General features: G+C 39.7%; 1 pseudogene; it reads right to left on the reverse strand.

Annotated features, from left to right (window-relative positions):
• Positions 1 to 2500: 2500 nt before the first annotated feature.
• On the reverse strand, positions 2501 to 3737 carry LOC100677789 (putative olfactory receptor 2W5; annotated as a pseudogene).
• Positions 3738 to 13145: the final 9408 nt, after the last annotated feature.

Raw genomic sequence — 13145 nt, forward strand, 5'->3', positions numbered from 1 at the left:
AGGATAAAACCACTTGGAGATTTGTCGACAGTCTCTAGTACAGCTCAGCTGGAAATGTGGCGTAGTGGTTAAGTGCTAACCAAAGGATCGGCAGTTCGAATCTGCCAGGTGCTCCTTGGAAACTCTATGGGGCAGTTCTACTCTGTCCTGTAGGGTTGCTATAAGTCAGAATCAACTCAATGGCACTCGGTTTGGTTTTGGTTTTGTATATGTGACTATGCTTTGCCAGGGAACATTATGCTAAAGGAACTCAACAAGAAGAATGGAAGTGGAAAAAAGAACTGACATATGTAGTAACAGACAGAATTTCTTTAATCTTTTATTTCTCAGGGATGACCTGTGGACGAAAAAAAAGGAAAAATTTAAACTCACTTTTGTATCAAATAGAATGGTAGCATTTAAAAGCTAAATGGTCCAAATTTTAACCTGATAGGGCCGAAATTCACCAGAGGCAGTTAATGAAATGGAAAACAAATGTGAAATGGAGAATATTTGACAGATACTGAGTATAATCTTGGGTACTCACTTCCTGAGTGTCATGGATTGAATTGTGTCCCCCAAAAACATGTGTATCAATTTGGCTAGGCCATGATTCCCAGGGTTGGGTGGTTGTCCACCATTTTGTCATATGACATGATTTTCCTATGGGTTGTAATTCCTATCTCTATGATGTTGATGAGATGGGATTAGAGGCAGTTATATTAATGAGGCAGGACTCAATCTACAAGTTTGGATTGTGCCTTGAGCCAATCTCTTTTGAAATACAAAAGAGAGAAGCGAGCAGAGAGACATGGGGGCCTCATACCATCAAGAAAGAAGCACTAGGATCATGGCACATCCTTTGGACCTGGGGTCCCAAGCTCCTTGACCAGGGGAAGATTGATGGCAAGGACCTTTCTCCAGAGTTGACAGAGAGAGAAAGTCTTCCCCTGGAGCTGGCACCCTGAATTTGGACTTCTAGGCTACTAGACTATGAGACAATAAACTTCTGTTTGTTAAAGCCATCCACTTGGGGTATTTCTTTTACAGCAGCACTAAATGACTAAGATGCTCAGTAACTGAGGAATTTCCTTAGCAGCTCTGTGTCTTTGCACATCATTTCAAATGAGGTAACAATATTTACCTTCCATATATTCCGTGATTATCTTTATAATATACTTAGATGAAAGGGACAAACTAGTTTTAGAAATTTTACTCTTAATACTTTCAAAACATATGATTGATTGACTTTAAAATAATTTTTCAAACTTTATTTGGATATTTTGTAATCTCATAGACTTCATTACATCACAGTCTATGGATTCACTCTCTCCCATAATCCTTAAAGCCTGGCTGTCACCCCACACATTTATACTAAAGAATTAAAGTGCTATGCAGCAGAATCATCTGAAAGTTTATGAGGGACACTAATTACATGACACAAAAGAAGTAAGTGAAGGGTTTTCCTTATTGCTGAGAGAGGTTTTGTTCGCCTTGCACAGACTGAACGGGAAAATACTGAACCAGATTTTTACCAAAAACAAGATCTAGATAACAATATATAAGGATTCCAAAAGTAATAGATTTCCTGATGGTTATGATTCATAGAAAGAAAGGCAAGAATTATTGAGAAACCACCTGCCTCATACTTGGCATGGTTTGCCTTATTTTATCTTCTCTACAACCATGTGAAAGTGATGGTTATTACCTCTGCTTTACAAGTGAAAAAAAGTGAGACTCTGAGAGCTCACAAGTGAGAGGATAACTCAGTCCTAAACCCAGGCATGAGTGGTATTGTCTTCCAGGTAACATTTAAGCCCAGTGAAGGTGTCCCTACCTTCAGAATGGTGTAGGAGGATTTCTGGATAGTGTAAGATATTTGATAAAGATTATCTTTAAAACAAGTTTTCACATCTGACTGTCATCATTAACACCTTGAAAACTTTTTTAAAAAACAGAGATGCTTAAATCTCACCTCTGGAGATTCTGATTCAGGAGATCTAGGGAATCCTTGGATATCTGTATCAAAAGAGATTCTGATGCACAGCCAAGTTGTGATAGTTCTACTCCAAGTAACATCAAACCCCAAGATGCACTGATTTTATAAGATTGGGCCATTGAATGTTTTTTGTTTGTTTTTGAGGAGTGGTAATTAAGCTGAACATAGAACAGCTCTCTCTGAAGTGGAATGTTTGTTACCCCATCAAAGTAAACTGCTAAAGAGACCAAAGTCGTTAATTCTGTCCTGATGTATGTTATTGGCTCTGTTCTTTCCAAAGACTTGTACTCCTAACTCTAGTCAGCTACCTTAGCTATGAGAAAAGATCAAGAAGAAGGTGTAAATGACTTTGAACATACTCTTCCTTTTCAAAAAACAAAGAACACCCTCCCACCACCACCATTCTCAGATAACCAACCTACGTCTAGAACAGAGTACTATGATTTTGTTGATGAGGAGCTTTGGTAAAGGGCACTTGTGTGTCCTTACTTTTTATTTGACATCCTGTGACATATTCTTCAGGCTGCCCAGTACCTTGGTGTGCTCAGAATTAGTTCTGAAAGTATGCTGCAATTATGGATACAATGTAAAGTAGAGCAGAGATATCCTAAAGCAGACAACTTTAAACAGAGGGAAGCCACTTAACATCCAGAGGGCAGATTATGGAGTCAAACTCAAAAAGATTGTGTGTTCATTCCACACTTTGAATATTAGTTCTCCATATGCTTGTAGATATATGTAAGACAGTAACCCTGGCACATAACCTACATTCAATATTCCCCTCACTTTAGGCTTCTCCGGTCCCTTTCTCCTTCCCCAGAAGCTTTTTCACAGCCCCCTTCACATCCTTGTTCCTCAGAGTATAGATGAGGGGGTTGACACTGGGAGTGATGACGGTGTAGAAGAGGGTGAGAAACTCGCCCTGATCTTGAGAGTAGCTGTTGGCTGGCTGCAAGTACATGTACATGATGGTGTCATAGAAGAGGGAAAACACCGTTAGGTGAGAAGGACAGGTGTTGAAGGCCTTTTTGCACCCTGCTGCTGACTTGATCTTTACCACAGCTGCAGCAATCATGCCATAGGAGATAAGGATCAGGGAGAAGAGCAATCTCCAGAACAAAGGCAAAAGCTTCCACCAGCATGGTATCTTCACGAGACATAGCAATAAGAGCAGGCATCCCGCACAGGAAGTGGTCCACCCTGTGACGCCCACATCGAGAGAGTTGGATTGTCTGGGGACACATAACAAAGGAGTTTAGAAAACAACAGCACCAGGCCACAGTCATCAACTGCAGACAGAGACGGGGGTGCATGACCACAGTGTAGTGCAGGGGCTGGCAGACAGCCACATAGTGGTCATATGACATGACAGCCAGGAGGGCACACTCAGTTGAACCCAAAACCATATAGACGTGGTTGGGCCACACAGCCATGGTAGGTGATGGTCTTCTCTGGACCCCAAAGGTTCCATAGCAGCTGGGGAATGATGCTGGTCGTGAAGCAGAGGTCCAAGAGAGATTCCCAAGAAAGAAGTACATAGGCACTTGGAGCCTGGTGTCCACTACTGACAAGAGAATAATGGCAGTATTACCTACCAGTGTCAGAATATAGAAGAGCAAGATGAAAGCAAAGAGAATTATCTCCAGTCCTGGCTGATCAGAAAAACCCACCAGAATGAATGCTTGTATGTAGCTGTCATTTTCCCTTCCCATAATCTTCACCAGCTATTATGGAAACAAACAAAGAAAAGAATTGAATAAGAAAGCAAACGAAGACTGTATCCTATACTTCCTAAGTTCCATTTGTTGGGTTTGTGAGGTTAGGAAAACAATTTGCCCTTGCATTACTTTCTTCAGCAAACACTTATGGAATGCTTATTATATGCAAGACAGCATGTGATAGAGGATAAATGAATGTGGAGGTGAATAATGTATATAAATAATAACTAGCAAGGTAGAAAGTAAAAGCTCTTTAAAAAGGAAGATTCATTAAAAGGTAGAGTTTTGCAAATAATTTCTAATTGATTGGGAAAACCCTTGTAGAAGAGTTAGGATTGGGGAAGATTGCTGGAAGTGAGAGTTGTTTTTTGGTTGTATTCCAAATAATTTGTCATGTGGCATACTGAGCAAAACATGCTTCAAGAATAAAGTAGGAGGACTCGCACTACGTGACCTCAGAACCTACTCTACAGCTACAGTAGTCAAAACAACCTGGTACTGGTACAACAACAGATACATTGAACAATGAAACAGAATTAAGAACCCAGATGCAAATCCATTTACCTGCGGTCACCTGATTTTTGACAAGGGCCCAAAGTCCATCACATGGGAAAAAGACAGTCTTTTTAATAAATGGTGCTGGCAAAAAAACAATGAAACAGGACCCATACCTCACGTTATACAAAAACTAATTCAAACTGGATCAAACACCTAAAGTGAAAAACTATAAAGATCATAGAAGAAAAAACAGGATCAAAGATAGAGGCCTTAATAAATGGCATTAACAGGATACAAACCGTAACTAACAGCACACAAACTCCGGAAGATAAGCTACATAACTGGGATCTTCTAAAAATTAAGCACTTATGCTCAGCAAAAGACTCCACCGAAAGAGTAAAAAGAGAACCTACAGACTGGGAAAAAATTCTGGGTTATTACAAATCCAACAAAGGTCTAATTTCTAAAATCTACAAGAAAATTGAACACCTCTACAACAAAAAGATAAATAATCCAATTAAAAAATGGCAACGGAAATGAACAGGCGCTTCACCAAAGAAGACATTCAAGCGGCTAACAGACACATGAGGAAATGCCCACAATCACTAGCCACTGGAGAAAAGTAAATCAAAACCACAATGAAATATCATCTCACCCTGGCATTAAATTACTGGAATGAATTAAAAAAACAGAAAATAACAAATGTTGGAGAGGCTGTGGGGAGATCTGAATTCTTATGTACTGCTGATGGGAATGCAAAATGTTACAACCATTTTGAGAAATGATACGGCTCATCCTTAGAAAGCTAGAAATAGAAATACCATATTATCCAGCAATCCCACTCCTAGGAATATATCCTAGAGAAATAAGAGTTGTCACATGAATAGACATATGCACACCCAAGTTCTTTGCAGCATTGTTCACAATAGCAAAACATGAAAACAACCTAGATGCCCATCTACAGATGAATGGATAAACCAAGGCACATACATACAATGGAATATTACACAAGGGTGAAGAACAATGATGAATCTGTAAAGCATCTCATAACATGGATGAATCTGGAGGGCATTATGCTGAGTGAAATAAGTCAATCACAAAAGGACAAATATTGTATGAAGCCACTATTGTAAAAACTCATGAAAGGGTTTACACATAAAAAGAAACAATCTTTGATGGTTACAAGAGAGGGTAGGGGTGGGGATGGAAAAACACTAAATAGAAAATAGATAAGTGGTAACTTTGGTGAAGGATAAGACAGTACACAACATCAAGGAAGCCAGCATAACTTGAACAAGGCAAAATCATGGAAGCTCCATAGGCACATCCAAACTCCCTGAGGGACAAAATTGCTGGGCTGAGGGCTGTGGGGACCATGGTCTCGGGGAACATCTAAATCAATTGGCATAACATAGATTATAAAGAAAATGTTCTACATTCTACTTTGGTAAGTAGCATCTGAGGTCTTAAAAGCCTGTGAGTGGCCATCTAAGATACTCCACTGGTCTCACCGCTTCAGGAGCAAGGGAGAATGAAGAAAACTAATGATACAAGGAAAAGATTAGTCCAAAGGGCTAATGGACCACTACTATCACAACCCCCACAAGACAGTCCAGTACAACTAGATGGTGCCTGGCTACTACCACTGACTGCTCTGACAGGGATCACAGTAGAGGATCCCAGACAGAGATGGAGAAAAACGTAGAACAAAATTCTAACTTGTGACAAAAGATCAGACTTACTGGCTTGACAGAGACTGGAGAAACCCGGAGAGTATGACCCCCGGACACCCTTTTAGCTAGTAATGAAGTCACTCCTGAGGTTTATCATTCAGCCAAAAATTAGAAAGGCCCATAAAACAAAATGAGACTAAAGGGGCACACCAGCCCTGGGGCAAAGACTAGATAGAAGGCAGGAGGGGACAGGGAAGCTGTTAATAGGGAATCCAGGGTTGAGAAAAGAGAGGGTTGACATGTCGTAGTGTTGTTAACCAAAGTCATAAAACAATTTGTGTACTGTTTAATGAGAGCCTAGCTTATTCTGTAAACCTTCATCTAAAGTACAATTTAAAAAAAATGTTAATTAAAAAAAGCACGTTTCAAAAAGAGGAAGTAGTATATCAAAAGGCAAACCAGTTGCCTTTAAGTCAGTTCCAACTCATGGCAACCCCATGTGTATCAGAGTAGAATTGTGCTCCACATGGTTTTCAAAGCTGATTGTTTGCAAGTGGATTATCAGGCCTTTATTCTGACTGTCCTCTCTGTGGACTTGAACCTCCGCCCTTCCAGTTAGCATGTAATCATGTTAACCATTTCCACCACTGTATAGATGGGCATGAAATGCCAAGTTAATAGGTGATGACCAGGGAATCCATGAATGTACATGTCAGGTACTGCCTTAACCCCATGTAATACCATTAAGATGAAACACAGTAACATTTGCCCCTAGAAGGAGTTGAGATGATAGATTTGATTCTGAGTCTTTCCACTCAAGTAGGTCCTTTTTAGTTTCTTGCAGTAGTACTTTGTAGTTTTCTTTGTATAGGTCTTTTACATCTTTGGTAAGATTTATTCCTATGTATTTTATCTTCTTGGGGGTTACTGTGAATGGTATTGATTTGGTGACTTCCTCTTCGATGTTCTTTTTGTTGATGTAGAGGAATCCAAGTGATTTACTCTGCCAAACTCTTCTATTAGTTTCAGTAGTTTTCTGGAGGATTCCTTAGGTATTCTGCGTATAAGATCAAGTCATCTGCAAACAGAGATAATTTGACTTCCTCCTTGCCAATCCAGATGCCCTTTATTTCTTTGTCTAGCCTAATTGCTCTGGCTAGGACCTCTAGCACAATGTCGAATAAGCGCGGTGAAAAGGGCATCCTTGTCTGCTTTCCGTTCTCAAGGGAAATGCTTTCAGGCTCTCTCCATTTAGAGTGATGTTGGCTGTTGGCCAGATGCCCTTTATTATGTTGAGGAATTTTCCTTCAGTTCCTATTTTGGTGAGAGTTTTTATCATAAACGGATGTTGGACTTTGTCAAATGCCTTTTCTGCATCAATTGATAAGATCATGTGGTTTTTGTCTTTTGTTTTATTTATATGGTGGATTACAATAATGGTTTTTCTAATATTAAACCAGCCTTGCATACCTGGTATAAATCCCACTTGGTCGTGGTGGATTATTTCTTTGATATGTTGTTGAATTCTATTGGCTAGAATTTTGTCGAGGATTTTTGCATCTATGTCCATGAGGGATATAGGTCTGTAATTTTCTTTTCTTGCGATGTCTTTACCTGGTTTTGGTATCAGGGATATGGTGGCTTCATAGAATGAGTTAGGCAGAATTCAGTCATTTTCTATGCTTTGAAAAATCTTTAGTAGTAGTGATGTTAACTATTATCTGAAAGTTTGGTAGAATTCTGCAGTGAAGCCGTCCGGGCCAGGGCTTATTTTTGTTGGGAGTTTTTTTATTACCGTTTCAATCTCTTTTTTTGTTATGGGTCTACTTAGTTGTTCTACTTCTGATTGTGTTAGTTTAGGTAGGTAGTGTTTTTCCAGGAACTCATCCATTTCTTCTAGGTTTGCAAATTTGTTAGAGTACAATTTTTTGTAATAATCTGATATGATTCTTTTAATTTCAGTTCGGTCTGTTTTGATGTGGCCCATCTCGTTTCTTATTCGGGTTATTTGTTTCCTTTCCTGTATTTCTTCAGTCAGTCTGGCCAATGGTTTATCAATTTTGTTAAGTTTTTCAACGAACCAGCTTTTGGCTTTGTTAATTCTTTCAATTCTTTTTCTGTTCTCAATTCATTTAGTTCAGCTCTAATTTTTATTATTTGGTTTCTTCTGGTGCCTGATGGATTCTTTCGTTGCTCACTTTCTATTTGTTCAAGTTGTAGGGACAGTTCTCTGATTTTGGCTCTTTCTTCTTTTTGTATGTGTGCATTTATCGATATAAATTGGCCTCTGAGCACTGCTTTTGCTGTGTCCCAGAGGTTTTGATAGGAAGTGTTTTCATTCTCGTTGCATCCTATGAATTTCTTTATTCCCTCCTTAATGTCTTCTATAACCCAGTCTTTTTTCAGCAGGGAATTGCTCAGTTTCCAAGTATTTGATTTCTTTTCCCTGATTTTTCTGTTATTGATTTCCACTTTTATGGCCTTATGGTCTGAGAAGATGCTTTGTAATATTTCGATGTTTTGGATTCTGCAAAGGTTTGTTTTACGACCTAATATGTGGTCTATTCTAGAGAATGTTTCATGTGCACTAGAAAAAAAGTATACTTTGCAGCACTTGGGTGGAGTGTTCTGTATAAGTCAAATGAAGTCTAGTTGGTTGATTGTAGCAATTAGGTCTTCCGTGTCTCTATTGAGCTTCTTACTGGATGTCCTGTCCTTCTCCAAAAGTGGTGTGTTGAAGTCTCCTAGTATAATTGTGGAGGCGTCTATCTCACTTTTCAGTTCTGTTAAAGTTTGTTTTATGTATTTTGCAGCCCTGTCATTGGGTGCATAAATATTTAATATGGTTATATCTTCCTGGTCAATTGTCCCTTTAATCATTATGTAGTGTCCTTCTTTATCCTTTGTGATGGATATAACTTTAAAGTCTATTTTGTCAGAAATTAATATTGCTACTCCTGCTCTTTTTTGCTTATTGTTTGCTTGATGTATTTTTTTTCAACCTTTGAGTTTTAGTTTGTTTGTGTCTCTAAGTCTAAGACGTTTCTCTTGTAGGCAGCACATAGACGAATCGTGTTTTTTTATCCAGTCTGAGACTCTCTGTCTCTTTATTGGTGCATTTAGTCCATTTACATTCAGTGTAATTATAGATAAGTATGTGTTTAGTGCTGTCATTTTGATGCCTTTTTATGTGTGTTGTTGACAATTTCATTTTTCCACTTCTTTTTTTGCGCTGAGACGTTTTTCTTTGTAAATCGTGTGTTCCTCATTTTCATAGTATTTGACTTTATGTTTGCTGAGTCGTTATGTTTTTCTTGGTTTTTGTTTTGAGTTATGGAGTTGTTATACCTCTTTGTGGTTACCTTAATATTTACACCTATTTTCTAAGTAAAAACCAAACTTGTATTGTCCTATATCGCCTTGTATCCCTCTCCATATGGCAGTTCTATGCCACCTGTATTTAGTCCCTCTTTTTGATTATTGTGATCCTTTACATATTGACTTCAATGATTTGCTGTTTTGAGCTTTTTTTCTTTTTAAAATCAATGTTAATTTGTTTTTGTGATTTCCCTATTTGAATTGATATCAGGATGCTCTGTTCTGTGACGTTGTGTTGTGTTGCTATCTGATATTGTTGGTTTTCTGGCCAAACAATTTCCTTTAGTAGTTCTTGTAGCTTTGGTTTGGTTTTTGCAAATTCTCCAAGCTTGTGTTTATCTGTAAATGTCTTAATTTTGCCTTCATATTTGAGAGAGAGTTTTGGTGGATATATGATCCTTGGCTGGCAGTTTTTCTCCTTCAGTGCTCTATATATGTCATCCCATTACCTTCTTGCCTGCATGGTTTCTGCTGAGTAGTCTGAACTTATTGATTCTCCTTTGTCGGAGACCTTTCTTTTATCCCTGGCTGCTTTTAAAATTTTCTCTTTATCTTCGGTTTTGGCAAGTTTGATGATAATATGTCTTGGTGATTTTCTTTTTGAATCCATCTTAAACGGGGTTTGATGAGAATCTTGAGTAGATATCCTTTCATCTTTCATGATGTCAGGGAAGTTTTCTGCCAACAGATCTTCAACTATTCTCTCTGTGTTTTCTGTTATCCCTCCCTGTTCTGGAACTCCAATCACATGCAAGTTATTCTTCTTGATAGAGTCCCACATGATTCTTAGGGTTTCTCCGTTTTTTTTTAATTCTTTTATCTGATTTTTTTCAGCTATATTGGTGTCAATTCCCTGGTCCTCCAGATCTCCCACTCTGCATTCCAATTGCTCGAGTCTGCTCCTCTGACTTCCTATTGCATTGTCTAATTCTGTAATTTTATTGTTAATCTTTTGGATTTCTGAATGCTGTCTCTCTATGGATTCTTGCAGCTTATTAATTTTTCCACTATGTTCTTGAATAATTTTTTTGAGTTCTTCAACTGCTTTATCAGTGTGTTCTTTGGCTTTTTCTGTAGATTGCCTTACTTCATTTCTGAGGTCATCCCTGATGTCTTGAAGCATTCTATAAATTAGCTTTTTATGTTCTGTATCTGGCAATTCCAGGATTGTATCTTCATTTGGGAAAGATTTTGATTCTTTAGTTTGGGGAGTTGTAGAAGCAATCATGGTCTGCTTCTTTATGTGGTTTGATATCGACTGCTATCTCTGAGCCATCACTAAGATATTGTAGTGATTTATTCTATATTTGCTCATTCAGTCTTATCTTGTTTTGTTTTCTTTCAATATACGTAGATGGGCTACTAGATTGCACTGTCTTGATTTTGTAGCAGTCACTTATGTCCTATTACCACCTGGTTTGGGCTGTTACCAGATATATAAGCCTGAGTCCATTCACTATTCTTGAGTAGAATCTGATTTTGGGTCATCAAGTATGTGGTGCAGACTGTCACCTATCCACCTAGAGAAGTAGTGGTGATAGTTTTGTGCACCAGATTCTAGTAGCAGCAGGGGTTCACACTCCAGGGGGGGCAGGATGCTGACAGGCTTCCCCAAGTGCCAGTGAGGTAGGCGTGTCTCTATTCCTAAAGCATGTTGGTGGGTGGGCTCTGCAGCTGTACCTTAGGACCCCAATGCAAGTACCTCTATAGATTGGTAGGTGTCACCCTCCTTAGACCCCTAAGGCAGGAGGCTAGGTGGTCTGGGAGGAGCTTCAGCCCTCAGTTCTCTGTTGTGGGTCAGTGAGGGCTCTGTTGAATATGCAGAGATATCAGACCTGGGAAACTTGTCTTTCCAGTAATCGGCTAAAACAATTACAGTCAGATCCCTATCAGAAAAGCCTTTGCATTATAATAGCCACCTTGTTCCCTGTAGGGATGAAAGCCCAAGACTGTGGATCACATATGCTTGGCTGGAGCTGGTTCTGTGTTTTTAGTCCAATTAGGGAAGGATTTTTGGTCCCTGGGTTTTTTTCGGTTTTTGGGTTTTTTGTAGCTTCTTCTCTCAGGCCAGGAGAATGGGTTAGGAAAAGACCAAAAAAAAAAAAAAAAAGGAAGAAAACCACAGAGCAGTTCACTCTCTAGCTCTGGAAATTCCGATGTTAATGAAGCCACCTGGGAAGGGGAGGGGAGGGTTCAGATAAATAAAAGAGAGTAGCACCCCGGAATATAGACAAAGTTACTTATCTTGCTTGGGATGACTGTTTTATCTGAGATTCCCGAGTGGCACGTCAACTGTGTGCTCTGGCTGGGTAGAGATTGCCCCCTAGGGTCAAGCCCGCGTCCCGTGCTTGCGCTGTCTCAGAATCCATGGTTAGTTGCTCTGCTCCCAGTCCAAAGCCCAGCGCCAAGGTTCCCCAGCTGGGACTCCGCACTCCTGGCTCCAACACCAGTCGCTGCCTCCCTGTGACTTCTCCTCCTGTCAGCTGCGTCACTGCGCTGCCTGCGTGCACTGGCTGGGCTTCCCCCAAGGTCACTTGTGGTGGCTAGGGCTGCATCCCGTGTTTGCTTCGTCTCAGGATGCCGTACTCAGCTCCCCTGCGTCCAGTCCAAAGCCCGTCGCCAAGGTTTCCAGACTGGGACGCTGGCTCCAGGCTCCAAAAACAGTGGTTGCTTCCCCGTGGTTATTTGTTCTCAGTCTCTGTCACTCAGGTCAACTCTTGTGTCAGGGTTCGTAGATTGTCATGTATGTGATCGATTCACTTGTTTTTCTGAGTCTTTGTTGCAAGAGGGATCCAAGGTAGCTTCTACCTAGTCAGCCATCTTGGCTTCACCTCCTGATTCTGAGTCTTTAAGATACAGATCTACAAATGTATGGACTGGAATCCAATGTATCTCTCCATATCTTGGATTTTTCTTTGTGCAAGTGAAAAAGGTACCTAGAGTCTCTCTAAATTCCCACCAATCTGTCACATAACTGTGTGGCTGGTGACATTATGAATATGTCTTGAGCACATTTAATTCTTCACAGTTTCCACTGTAGACAAACCAGCCTAAGGCATGACTTACACACTGACTCAATTATAAGCATAGCATATCTCTAGAGCTAAGCTAAGCATAAACTGAAAACTGGAAATTGAAACATGGAGGCCAAGTATTGGTTACTCAAGTCATTAAATACTAGTCACATGTGTTTGCTTACTACTCTGTCCCAGGCTCAGGGCTTGGTATCTTAAAGATACATCAACCAAAACTCAAGATCTAAACACAATTACACTAATATTCTTTATGGAATCTAGAAAAAGGGAAGTGGGGGATTAAGAGTTCCCATATGTGTTGGCAGAAATACACATGGGAAAAGTTGCTCTGAATCATTGACCTGGGTGTTCTTATACTTAGTGGCAAACAGGTCTGTACCTGTGGACTGCAGGCCTGCAATACACCTTGAGTCCTGAAATTGTTATTACACCGCCTTCCTTTGCTAGTCTTACTTTCCATCCAGCTTTATTTATCAGAAACATATGGCCAGGACACAGTACTTAACATGAGAATATACTAGCTCTTCCTCTCAGCCTATCAGTCTCCCAACTAATAAATAGCATCCAGGTTTATCAACCTACTGCTTGTAGATTTGGCTAGTGTACATGTTCTTCCTGAGTCTGATCACTACTGTGTCAACTGAAAATATTAAGTCCATTAACATGAAAAGTTCTTGGACCAATGGTGATCTCATCAAGGTACAGAATCCTTATATACTTACCATTCCCTTTACACAATCAATATTTTAAAAGTATATTCATAAATTTGCTACAGTGTAAGGGCACCTCAGTCTTCACAAAGGGGGAAGATCCTACTTCTATAATTACATTGGTAATGAGTTAGAGACTCTTTACCCGTTCCTCA

The sequence above is a fragment of the Loxodonta africana genome, chromosome 2 (genome assembly GCF_030014295.1).
Source record: "Loxodonta africana isolate mLoxAfr1 chromosome 2, mLoxAfr1.hap2, whole genome shotgun sequence".
Classification (NCBI taxonomy): Eukaryota; Metazoa; Chordata; class Mammalia; order Proboscidea; family Elephantidae; genus Loxodonta; species Loxodonta africana.